This window comes from Colobus angolensis, unplaced genomic scaffold, assembly GCF_000951035.1.
Source record: "Colobus angolensis palliatus isolate OR3802 unplaced genomic scaffold, Cang.pa_1.0 Scaffold293, whole genome shotgun sequence".
Taxonomy (NCBI): Eukaryota; Metazoa; Chordata; class Mammalia; order Primates; family Cercopithecidae; genus Colobus; species Colobus angolensis.
This window is the reverse complement of record NW_012116188.1, coordinates 707,841-720,399: the sequence shown is the minus strand read 5'-3', so window position 1 is coordinate 720,399 and position 12,559 is coordinate 707,841.

Sequence of the window (12,559 nt, the reverse complement as noted above, 5' to 3'; positions counted from 1 at the left end):
GCTGGGATTACAGGCTTGAGCCACTGCGCCCGGCCGAGAGATGGTCATTCTTTCAGCTGTCATGTAATATACATTAAAAAAAAACCGTGTGTTATTAGTCCATTTTCACACTGTTCTAACGATACTACCTGAGACTGGGTAAGGTATAAAGCAAAGAGGTGTAATTGACTCACAGTTGCACATGGCTGGGGAGGCCTCAGGAAACTTACAATCATGGCAGAAGGTGAGGAAGCAAACACCTTCCTCACAAGGTAGCGGGAGAGACAGGAGCGAAGTGGGAAGAGCCTCTTATAAAGCCATCAGATCTCATGAGAATTCACGCAGTATCACAAGAACAGCCCAGGGGGAAGTGCCTCCGTGATCCAATCACTCCCCACCAGATCCTTCCCTGGACACGTGGGGATTACGGTTGGAGATGAGATTTGGGTGGGGACACAGAGCCAAACCATGTCACTATGTGATTAAATGAATCTCCTGAGGATGGACTAGAACGCAGATCACCTCATTCAAGGCCAGTGCTGCCCCATTTCACTTACGGTGACCTAAGTTTCTGAGTCAGAACTTGGAGAGCAGTTGTCATAAAAGAAGATCCAGCTTCTTTTGGTCAGTGTTGAGTAAATGTGGATATTATATCAGCTGGGTTTTTTTTTTTTTTTTTTTTTTTTTGGTGGGTGGGGTTCGGGTGAGGGGAAAGGGGATTATCACACACTGTAAACCCTAAATGAGTAAAAGGCTGTCATAGACCTTAGGAGTGGGTAGATATTGAATGAGGTTTTGGTCACTCCAGTTGAGAGCAGGCCTGACCGGGTCTGAGTTTATAGGACTCTCTCACTCCTCATATCCTCTAGAATCAGGGAAACTGGGACTCTTCTCCTGAAGACAACCCTAAGGGGTTGCCAAGAGCCCCAGGCAGCCCTTGTGGAGCCTGAGGTGGGGAATGTGTTTCCCCTGCCTGGGGGCTGGGGAAATGTTTTGTTGCTCCGGTTACAGAATGCAGTCAGGCACGTCGTGGCTCTGGGAGAGGCCCTTGCAGTTGTCATAACCAGGGCATGAGAAACTTCCAGAGCCTTCTTCACCCTCGAACTGAGGGCTTGAGCAGTCTCTTGCCTACATCAAACAGAGGTGGTATGATTTTAACTGTGCATTCAAAATCTTTGTGGAATATTCCAGACAAATCTCCCGACAGGAGACCTACACTGGAGACCACATTCTCAGATGACTCCTGAGGCAGGGCCCTGAGAGCTGAGGGTCTGCAGGGGGCAGAAAACCATCCAGGTCTCCTTCCGGCACTGGGTTCTCCTCTTCGTGTTGTTTCTCCTTTCCTTCCTCTGTGTTCTTGCTCTTCTTTCTCTTTGGCAGAATTTTAGAAGGGAGCGGTGTCTTCAGGGCTCTATTTTCCCCACTCCTCCCTTCTACCTGCACCTATTGACTCATCCTGGAGAGTTACATCGTTGGCTTCTAGTGCACCCTGGCTGACTGACACCAAAGCTGGCCCTTCTTACAGGCAGGCTCAGTAATTAGCCACATGGGGCATAGAACCCGACAGCTGCTGACTAAGGCGAGGTGAAGTTTGGGGTGTGGGTGCTAGCAGGGCCTTTGTTATTGCTAGTGTGTAGCACTGGAAAGCCAGAGGTACCGAGAAACAGAGGCAAAGAACTAGGAAACAATCTGAGGAAGCAGACATGAGCAGTTCCTCATTTCAACTCTGTTCTGTCGTCCTCTGGCCCTTCCTCTGCGTGTGTTCCGAGAAGCACCACAACTAGGCCATGCTCTGCTGACACTTAGTGCTAAGTTTAGAAGGTGATGCAACAAACCAGAGAAAAGGCAAAAACATATACAGAGTTGCCTCCATTAACATTGGTTATTTTTTTTTTCCTTTTTTTTTTTTTTTTGAGACAGGGTCTCACTCTGCTACCCAGGGTGGAGTGTAGTGGCGCAATCTCGGCTCACTGCAACCTCCACCTCCTGCGTTTAAGCAATTCTCCTGTCTTAGCCTCCTGAGTAGCTAGGATTACAGGTGCCTGCCACCACACCTAGCTCATTTTTGTATTTTTAGTAGAGATGGGGTTTCACCATGTTGGCCAGGCTGGTCTTGAACTCCTGACCTCAGGTAATCTGCCCACCTTGGCCTCCCGAAGTGCTGGGTTATTGTTTTTGATTTTTAACTGTATTCATTTATTTATTTTTCGAGACAGGGTCTTGCTCTGTGGCCCAGGCTGGAGTGCAGTAGCACGATGATGGCTCACTGCAACCTCAACCTTCTGGGCTTGAGCAATCCTCCCACCTTAGCCTCCCAAGTAGCTGGAACTACAGGCAGGCATCATGATACATGGCTAATTTTTAAAAATTTTGTGTAAAGGTGAGGTCTCCCTATGTTGCCCAGACTGGTCTTGAACTCCTGGGCTCAAGCCAGCCTCTTGCCGCAGCCTTCCAAAGTGCTGGAATTATAGGTATGAGCCATTGTGCCTTGCCCAACTTTGTTTTTCATTCTGTGCTGGGTGTCATATGTATGTGACCATTTCCTACTTAATGTTGACAATATTATGGCTGCATAGAAAAACTCATTTTCCTCCAGAATGACCACAATTGGAAACAATTAGTGTTATAACTTTGATGATATTATACATCTAACCATGTGCTTTCCTAATGATCGATCAGCATTTATTCTCAGGGCTGTGATCATCTCCGCCACTCTTGGTCCAGGGGAAGAAGGTCTTTCTTTAAGGTACACAGCAATGCTTTAGGGTACAAATGTGAACTGAAATTAAGTGTTTCTTTAATATTAAACCACATGTCTGATTGTGCAAAGCATATCATTTTGAGGCTAATCCAGATTCTTCATTTGCTGTGACTCTTTCACCTCAAAACTCTCTTTTTTCCATTTCTCTTCCTCGCTGAGCCCTAATGTGCAGGAAATAGTGTATCCTATATTTGCCAGTAATGGTTTTTGAGGTGAAATGTAAAAAAAATGATGCATAGCTTCTCTGAGACTCTGGGAAATTGAGTGTATTGATTTGTTTTTACCATGTGGTAAAAGGGGTTTTTGATTTATTTACCTTTTTAATCTTCAAATCTTGGCACAAAATAAAGGTGGCATGAAAAATGAGCTTTGAAAGGACAGATTTGGTTGTGGAAGAGAAACTGGCCAGGGCGATTTTTCCTACATTTCTGAGCTGTGTAAAGATGAAGGTCTGATAGGAGCTGACACTCATGACAAGGCCTGGGGCACAGAGCAGAGCTCCTCAAGGAGGCAGAACAAGGGCCCGTTCATTCTGGAATGTGGTTTGTGGGAGCACGAGGAAGGAAAACCATTCTGCTCCAAAGTTTTCTCCCATCAAGTCCAACCGGGTCCGAAATGCTAACATGTGAGATTCAATCTTCCACGTAAAACACTCCTTTCCTTGGGTTCTTACCGAAGAAGGAAAAAAAAAATATCCAGATACTGAATTATATTGGCACTAACACTCTGGTGGAAATCTACTTAGCCTTAGTAGCTGAAAATATCATGGAAAGTATTTACAAATTTGTCAGTGATTCTAGTGAATAAAGTGTTTTTGGAACAAAGCCATGTCCATTTATACATTTTCTATGGCTGCTGTTGGCACTACAATGGCAGGACTGAATCATTGTGATGAAGGACACTTCTCAGAAGGCCCAAGATGCTTATTATCTGGTCCTTTAGAGAAAAAAAGTTGCTTATCCTTTGTCCATAGTTATGCTTTCTAGTGCAGTAGCCACTAGCATCATGTGGCTATTCAAATGTAAATGTCTTAAAATTAAATATAATTAAAAATACACGTCTTCAGCCAGGCGCGGTTGCTCACGCCTGTAACCCCAGCACTTTGGAGGCCAAGGTGGGCACATTACCTGAGGTCAGGAGTTCAAGACCAGCCTGGCCAACATGGTGAAACCCCGTCACTACTAAAAATACAAAAAGTTAGCCAGGCATAGCGGTGGGTGCCTGTAATCACAGCTGCTCGGGAGGCTGAGGTGGGAGAATAGGTTGAACCTGGGAGATGGAGGTTGTAGTAAGCCAAGATCGCAGCACTGCACTCCAGCCCGGGCAACAGAAACATATTTTTTCATTTGTACTAGCTACATTTCAGGTGCTTGTTAGCCACATGTGGATAGTGGCTACCATATTGGTCAGCACAGACACAGAACATTCCCATCATTACATAAGTTCACTTTAAAACTAAATATGAATGAAAACCTAATGTATTAATCAATAACATATTAATCTTGTGTATAAATCTACTCACAACCCAAACATACCACGTTCTTTGATCTCCATCACTTTTTAAAATCAAAGGTAAAAATCACTTCAGGGAATGCGTTAAACCCATTGCCTGCCTCTGAGCAGTAGGGTAACACCTCACTCTGAATAATCCTCGGTACAGAATTCTCTGGAAAAATGATTATTTCCTTCTCGTATGTGAGTCTTAAAAGACGCAGGCGTTCGGGCTATTTCCATATATTTCACTTGACTCCTGCATTCACAATTCCTTGCTGACCTCTAGGTAAGAGAGAGATTCTGTGAGCTGTGGACTGGGTTGCCCCTTCTCAGAAGGAAGGTCACCCAACCCTCACGAGCCTGAGAACCTTTTGACTGCTGCCTTGAGATGACAACAACGAACTCTTCCAAAGGGAGAGCTGAAGATCATCACAGCTCATCACTGCTGCTCGAGTGAGCTGCTTGCCTGAGGAAAGAGTTGAGGGGCTGGGGGGATCATTGCCCCTCGTCTTGGCCAAGGTTTGGCTTTCTGCACAATGAGGTGTGACTTTTTTATTGTTTGTTTGTTTGTTTGTTTGGAGACAATGTCTCATTCTGTTGCCCAGGCTAGAGTGCGGTGGCACCATCACAGCTCACTGCAGCCTTGACCTCCAGGGCTCAAGTAGTCCTCTCACCTCAGCCTCCTGAGTAGCTGAGACTACAGGCGCACCCCATCATGCCTGGCTAATTTTTTTTGTATTTTTTGTAGAGACAGCACTTCGCCATGTTGCCCAGGCTGGTCTCAACCTCCTGAACTCAAGTGATCCTCCCACTTGAGTTCAACACCTGCCTCTCAAAGTGTTGGGATATAGACATAAGCCACCTTGCCCAGCTGACAGGTGACATATGAAGAACTGGTAAAGGAAGGATGGGGCCTGGAGAATCTCTTTCTGATCTGATTTGAGAATTATTTTTATATTAGGTGGGGTAAAAGCTGAGTGCCATAACGCAGACTCAACAGTACAGAAGTTTAAAAGATGAAGAAGTTTCTTTTGTATAACCATCCAAAATAAATGTTCCAGGTGCAGCCTATTCTGTTCCACAGTTATTTAAGGACATAGGTTCCTTTCAAGTCATTACTCTGTCCTCCCCTGCCCCCTGTTCTCTGGGAGAATTGTCATCTGCATGGCTGAAGCTGATCATAGAGGCATGTCTGAGTTTCCACTTGTGAGAAGGGGAAAAAGCATGGACGAGACATGCCCACTCCCTGAAGGCCTGGGTTCCTCATTGCTTGGTCATGATCCACTGGACTGAACACCCTACCTAACTGCAAGAGTCGCTGGAAAATGTAGTCTAGACTGTGCTCAGGAAGAAGTGGAAAATGAACTTCAGGGAACTAATGGCACTCTCCACTATACTTTCCTTTCCTTTTCTCAATTGTCTTTTTTTTCCAGAAAGAGTTTTGCTCTTGTTGCCCGGGTTGCAGTGCACTGGCACGGTCTTGGCTCACTATAACCTCTGCCTCCTGGGTTTAAGCCATCCTCCTGTCTCAGCCTCCCAAGTAGCTGGGATTACAGGCACCTGCCACCATGCCCATCTAATTTTTAAATTTTTAATAGAGATGGGATTTTAGCAGGTTGGCCAGGCCGGTCTCGAACTCCTGACCTCAGGTGATCTGCCCACCTCGGCCTTTTCTCAGTTCTTAATATTTTTTTCTTTTCAAAAGCTGTGACTCCATATCCATCAAGACAGTATATTGTTTCTCATCTTCTCCTACTTCTACCTCCCTCTCTTTCCAAAAAACAAAAAAACAAAACAAAAAAAACACTAATGAAAGAGAATTTATTTTTTCAACCTTTTTGTTAATATTTCAAAAATCACAAATTCCCAACAGACATAGACTGGGTTGAAAATAATTACATTTCTATGGAATGAGCCCTTTCTGTCTAAATGCTAGACTCTCCCAAATGGGTGCTCTTTCATGTTTTCCTGGAGCAGGGGTGGTGTGGGACAGCGACCTCTCATCATATCGTCAACAGCCAGAAACATAGATACAACTGGAATGTTCTCTGGAGCCAGTCTGCTGTGTGCAGGCCTCAGCATTCCGTATCGTTTTGTTCCCTTCATTCCACTAGAGCGGCTCCAAGTCATGACAACCGGTGGGGATAATTGACGTAAAAGTGCTCAACCCCAAGTGGCCAAGCTTCCTCCAAACAATTGCTGGATTGTTCGGGGACCTGTTGATGCAACAAACCTTGTGCTGAGAAGCTTGCCCCGTAATTAGCAAGCAATGCTGTCAAGCCCATCAAATGGTTTTGTGTGATGGAGTGAAGGAGACAAAGCACTCTCCTGTCCTTCGCTGGCAGGGAAGACAGTCGGTTTCTGAATGGAGCTGACACTTCTGTAAAGGGAACTAAGTGAATGTGGCTTCCATTTCACACTCGTGCTTTCCAGACTGATACCAAATCTATGAGCCTGGGCTCTCAAGTTTGGCTCTCTGGTACTGGGCTGATGGACAGCAAAGTCTTAATGAAGCTCAGGGAAGGAAACAATAGCTTTGGGGTGTGAGCCCTGTTTTCTTTATGCCTCAATAATCCTGAATAACCTCTGGGAATTCTCAAAAAGGAGCATATTTTGCACTCACTCAACACGGAAAGGAAGTTCAATACGTGATAGTTTTAACCTTGACGTTGACTTTGCCTATTTGGGGAAATTAGAAATGATGCAAGGTGGTCTCCAAGTTACTCAGTGCTAGAAGAATACCATTCACTGTGTATACTGTACACTGTGATGAAAGCAAATGTAAATTTTATATCTTTTTTTATTTGCTTTTATGAAAACATACAGTTGTAAAGAAACATTGAGGAGTGTTGGGGAAAGCAGCAGATGAGAAAAAACATGGGTAGAAATTTAACTTTTTAGGGCCTCAGCTGCCTTGACTGTAAATTGGGAACATTCTTTATATAATCTATAGAATGTTATTCAACCCCAAATATGTATGAACAGATGGATCATGTCCTTTACAAAACATTGTAATATATATAGTTATGTTCTTAAAAATCCCTTTCCTTCTCTCTGTACATATATGTTGATATTTGTATGTTTATAAATATACGATAGATGATAAAGCTCTATGGACACGTTGATGCATTAGATATTTTTCCTATATACTTATACTAGTTAGAAATATAGATGCATATAAAACCTGACCCACGCTTCTGAATTGAATGAGAGTGGAAATAGTTACTTAGCACCATGCATGTAAATATCCAAATAATAATTGTTATTAATATCAACATACTTAAACTGTGATGATGACTATAACACCATTAAAGAGATATCTAAAAGGCAGAAATTTCTATCTTGCATTTTATATGTGCTAAAATAACTGTGACAGGAGATCTTTTAGCATAGAAAAATTTCCGTTTATTTTAATTTTCACTGTAGATTTCATTCTTAAAAAGTCTTTAGTGGCCGGGCACGGTGGCTCACACCTGTAATCCCAGCACTTTGAGAGCCCAAGTCGGGTGGATTATGAGGTCAGGAGATCAAGACCATCCTGGCTAACATGGTGAAACCCCGTTCTCTACTAAAAATACAAAAACAGTTAGCCAGGCATGGTGGCGGGTGCTTATAGTCCCAGCTACTCGGGAGGCTGAGGCAGGAGAATGGCATGAACAAGGGAGGTGGAGCTTGCAGTGAGCTGAGATCACACCACTGCACTCCAGCCTGGGTGGCAGAGCGAGACTCCATCAAAAAAAAAAAAAAAAAGTCTTTAGCCAATTATGGCATGATAAAGTTGGGGAAAAATATACAGTCATAATTGTACATTGTTTATGGTATTTCTCAAACCATTCTATCTCTTGGTGGGCTTTAATTTATTACCAGCTGAAATGAAATGAAACCTCTGACATTCATGGCACATGGGCATGTGGAGAATGAATTAAATATGAATATTTACTTAGGAATTTTGTGTATATTTCTCCCAATTTCAGATTAATAGTACAAAATAGAAGCTGTTACGTAACTTCTGAGATAACACGGGGGAGAAAAATATTATCTTCAACTTAGAGGATGGCCCAATTTTCAGGTTAAAGGAACAAAATTTTACTTCTAATTACTGTATTATTATTATACTATTTTATAATCTAGACTTATCAGAGATGAAATAGGTTGATATAGATAGGAAATATGTCCTTGTATTACATCTTTGCTTTTTTTTTCTCATTGTGTTCTCAGCTTATATCACCATACCTGGCACATGAAACATTAATAAATATTTGTTTAGTGAATGAACAAATGTCTGAATTTGAGAATAGGTTCCTATGTCTTTGTGAATGTAATGGTTAATTTTATGTGGCAACTTGACTGAGACATGAAGTCCCAGATATTTGGTTAGATGTTCTTCTGGGTGTGTCTGGGAGGGTGTCTCTGGGTGAGATTCACATTTGAATGGGTGGACTGAGTGAAGCAGTTTGCTGTCTTCAATGTGGATGAGGCCCGTTCAATCCTTTGGAAGCCTGAGTAGAACAGAAGGTGGGGAAGGGAGAAGTCGCTCTCTCTGCTTGATGGCCTTGAGTGGGGATATCTGCATCCTTCTGCTTTCAGTCCCAGACTGCAACTTAGACCACTGGGCTCTCCTGATTCTCCTGCCTTTGAATCTAGATTCTTTTCTTTGGTCTTTCCTTAAAAGTTCAATTTTGTTTTAACTGGGCGCGGTGGCTCAAGCCTGTAATCCCAGCACTTTGGGAGGCTGAGACAGGCGGATCACGAGGTCAGGAGATCGAGACCATCCTGGTTAACACGGTGAAACCCTGTCTCTACTAAAAAACACAAAAAACTAGCTGGGCGAGGTGGCGGGCGCCTGCAGTCCCAGCTACTTGGGAGGCTGAGGCAGGAGAATGGAGTAAACCCGGGAGGTGGAGCTTGCAGTGAGCTGAGATCACACCACTGCACTCCAGCCTGGGTGGCAGAGCGAGACTCCATCAAAAAAAAAAAAAAAAAGTTCAATTTTTTTTCAGCCACATTTTTTTTTGGTTACCTTGTACAGACAAAGGACAAAATGTCAGGTATAGTCAGAGAAAAATGAAACATAACTATCCTATGTTAAAGTGCATTATAGGGTGTGTGTGTGTGTCTGTGTGTGTTGGGGGGAAACTTATGAAGAGAGAGTTTTGAAAGCACTAAAAATATTGCCTTTAAGGGAAAATGTTGATAAGCATGGTAATTTAAAAAAATCACTGCAAATTTTTTGACACTACTTCCCTTAAATCTGGGTGGGCTTGTTACTTTCTTCTAGCCAGTAGAATACTGCATGACTTTCACAACTCAGTTGGAAAAACTGACACAGTTTTCACCTTGTTCACTGGGATACCTGCAACAGGACCCCGAGCCAGCCATCTTGTGACGACGTCCATACCATGTGGAGATGGCACGTGTAAGTGCTCTCACTGAGGTCCCAACTGACAGCTAGCATCAGCGATGAGGCATACAAGTGAAGGTGCTTCCGGAAGATTCCAGTCTCTAGCCATTTTGTCACCCTTAGCTGTAGAGTTTTTCCATTTGAGGTTCCAGGTGTAGCTGAGCAAGTCATTTTCCCTGTACTCTGACCAAAACCCTGACCCACCAAATTTGCAAGCATAAAGAACTGGAGGTATGACGTGGCTAACTTTTGAGGGTGATTTGTTCCACAGCAATAGTTAAGTGGAACAACGAGATGTGGAGAGGAGGATGTGGGGAGGCAGAGAGCAAGAGCCAACACAGGGTATTACTCTGCCTTTTCCTTTGGTACCAAGTGTGCTGCTGTTGCTGTTTTTGCCCTGTACAAACCCTGGTGCAAGGTAAACAGACTGGGAATAAGGGTTTAGAAGAAGCCTCAGCATCAATTTCATATATATACCAATTTTTTTTTTTTTTTTTGGTTAACACCAGTCACAACAAAACTACTAGGTTAAATATACGTATATATTTATATATCCTTATATTTTTATATATACATATATTTATATTAAATATATCTATATCGATTTTTATAGAGAAGTAGCTATATATTTATGTATATAAATATATATATTAAATATAAATACATGTATTTAACCGGTAGTTTTGTTGTGACTGGTGTTAACTAATTGCAGCCAGGCATGATGGCTCATACCTGTGGTCACAGCCACCGGAGAGGCTGAGGCAGGAGGATCACTTGAGGCCAAGAGTTCAAGACCAGCCTGGGCAACATAGCAAGACCTCGTCTCTAAGGAAAAAAAACAATTGGAGAATCGTTTCACGTCCACCAATGTTATATTCCTTTATGCAGCTACAATGGAAGGAGGAGGAGATAGGGAGGAATTCTTGTGGTCAGCTGCTCTAGGCAGCCATTTTTGGGCGACCCAACATAAATACAATGTCAACAAATCAGTGGCCACCTCAACAAAAGTACTTTTATGAGAGCTGAAGGTTCAGGTATGGGGATTCTGTTTTTGTAAACGCAGAGATAGAGATCAGTTTCTTAGCTAACAACTAAGGACTGTTTTCTATATGGAATGTGGGGATGGGTATCCTCTGGAGTATCTGGCAGGGGAGGGGAATGGCACAGATGAATTCAAACCAGGGATACCGCATGCAGGCCAGGTGAGGCCCATGAAACTACAGGAAGCAGAATGGCTTAGGCCCAACTCAGAGGAGGACTCAGCCTTTGACAGGCAGGGAATTCTGCTCCAGAGCCCGCCATCTTGAAGAGCAGTATGGTTCTCACAAGGCGTGGAGATGCTTTGCTACACAAATAAAGGGTATAAAGGGATTTGGTGCTTACAATATCCACTGTGAGGTTTTTCTCCTAGGACATAATTTATAGATTAATCTTTTTTTTAAGAAAAATAAAATGATCTCAACTAGAGGAGAAAGTCTTCCAACCCAGTAGACTTCTTAAATACTTCTTCTGAATAGACTGTTTTTCTAATTTCTTCCCTAAGTTTGTGTATGATATATTATTACACCAGCACATGAAGCCAGCCAAATGAGCCCCAGGAAAGAAATATTGCTCCAAAGTAAATATAGGAACTTGCTTAACACTGCATGATCAGATATCTTGCAAATAAGACACACAATTAAAATATCATTGTATATGAGATTGAGAGTTGCAGATTGTATGAGATAGTCCCACTATGCTGAAGTGGAAATTTGATATACTTGTTGAGCTTTGAGAAGAATTCTGGGAAAATGGAACTTTGAACCTGTATGGGGAGGAGAGAAGGATGATGTGAAAATACGGCTGAAAACTAAAGGCCACGGAGGAATGAAGGTAGATCATAAATCTGGAATATAGAGCAAATGTTTAGCCAGCCATTCTAGCTGCATAAAGGTATATAACATTTGTGGACATGAGGCTGCTCTCAAATTTTAGCTAGCACCAGTCACAACAAAATTACCAGGTTAAATTCTATTAAAGCAAGCATATATTTAAAAGAATATTTTCATGGAAAAGAAATTCAAAGGCAAACAGTGGTCCACTTGTTTTAAGCAAAGCAAGGAAACGCCATTAGAGACTTAAGGATAGGATTAAAAAACTCATCATAATGTGATTTTATTTTGCAAAGTTCATTATTTAAGAGATATATCTATCAATAAATAAGATAAACACATACAGAGAGAGAGAGAGAGAGAGAGAGAGAGAGGTCTGAATAAGTTTACCTTTTAGTAGCAGCAGAAAAGTAAGCAAAGGGCAGGAAAATGAAAATGACAAGCCCAGAGGCAAACAAAACAAACTTTCAGGGAGTGTCTTATTATTGCATAGTTTGAAAAAAGTCATTGCCTGGGATTAAAAAACAAACTTTTTTAATGTAAAAACTTATTACATTGTGATATTATTTTACTTTAATGAGGCAGTGAAGACAACTTTGGATATATATTTAGATGAAAAGTCACAAAGAAGCTTAGGTGTCCCAGTAAATGAAGATTATTAGGCACAAAAGGAGATTCAGAGATTTCCCTAGAAAACACAGTCTGATCTTTTTAATTTCTTTTTTCTTTTTTTGCTGGGGAAAGTTTAATGTAAATCTTTCCCTTTATGGGAAGTGATCGACTTTGTTCTTTGCTTAATGTAGATGGTGCCCTGGTCCCTGACATTGTGCTTTTTTACATATTTAAAGGAGTTTTAAGGGACACTAAGACTTTTCCTTCACTAAGGTCTTAGAAATGACTGACACCACTCCAGCAAAATTGCACACATTGGTCTTCAAGGATCAAAGACTGAAATGGAGCTAATTTCCTACAACAATTCTACAGCCTGATGAGTTCGCTAAGTAGGAGAAGGCTGCCCATTGCCATTTATTGAACTAATTAAAAATAAAAACT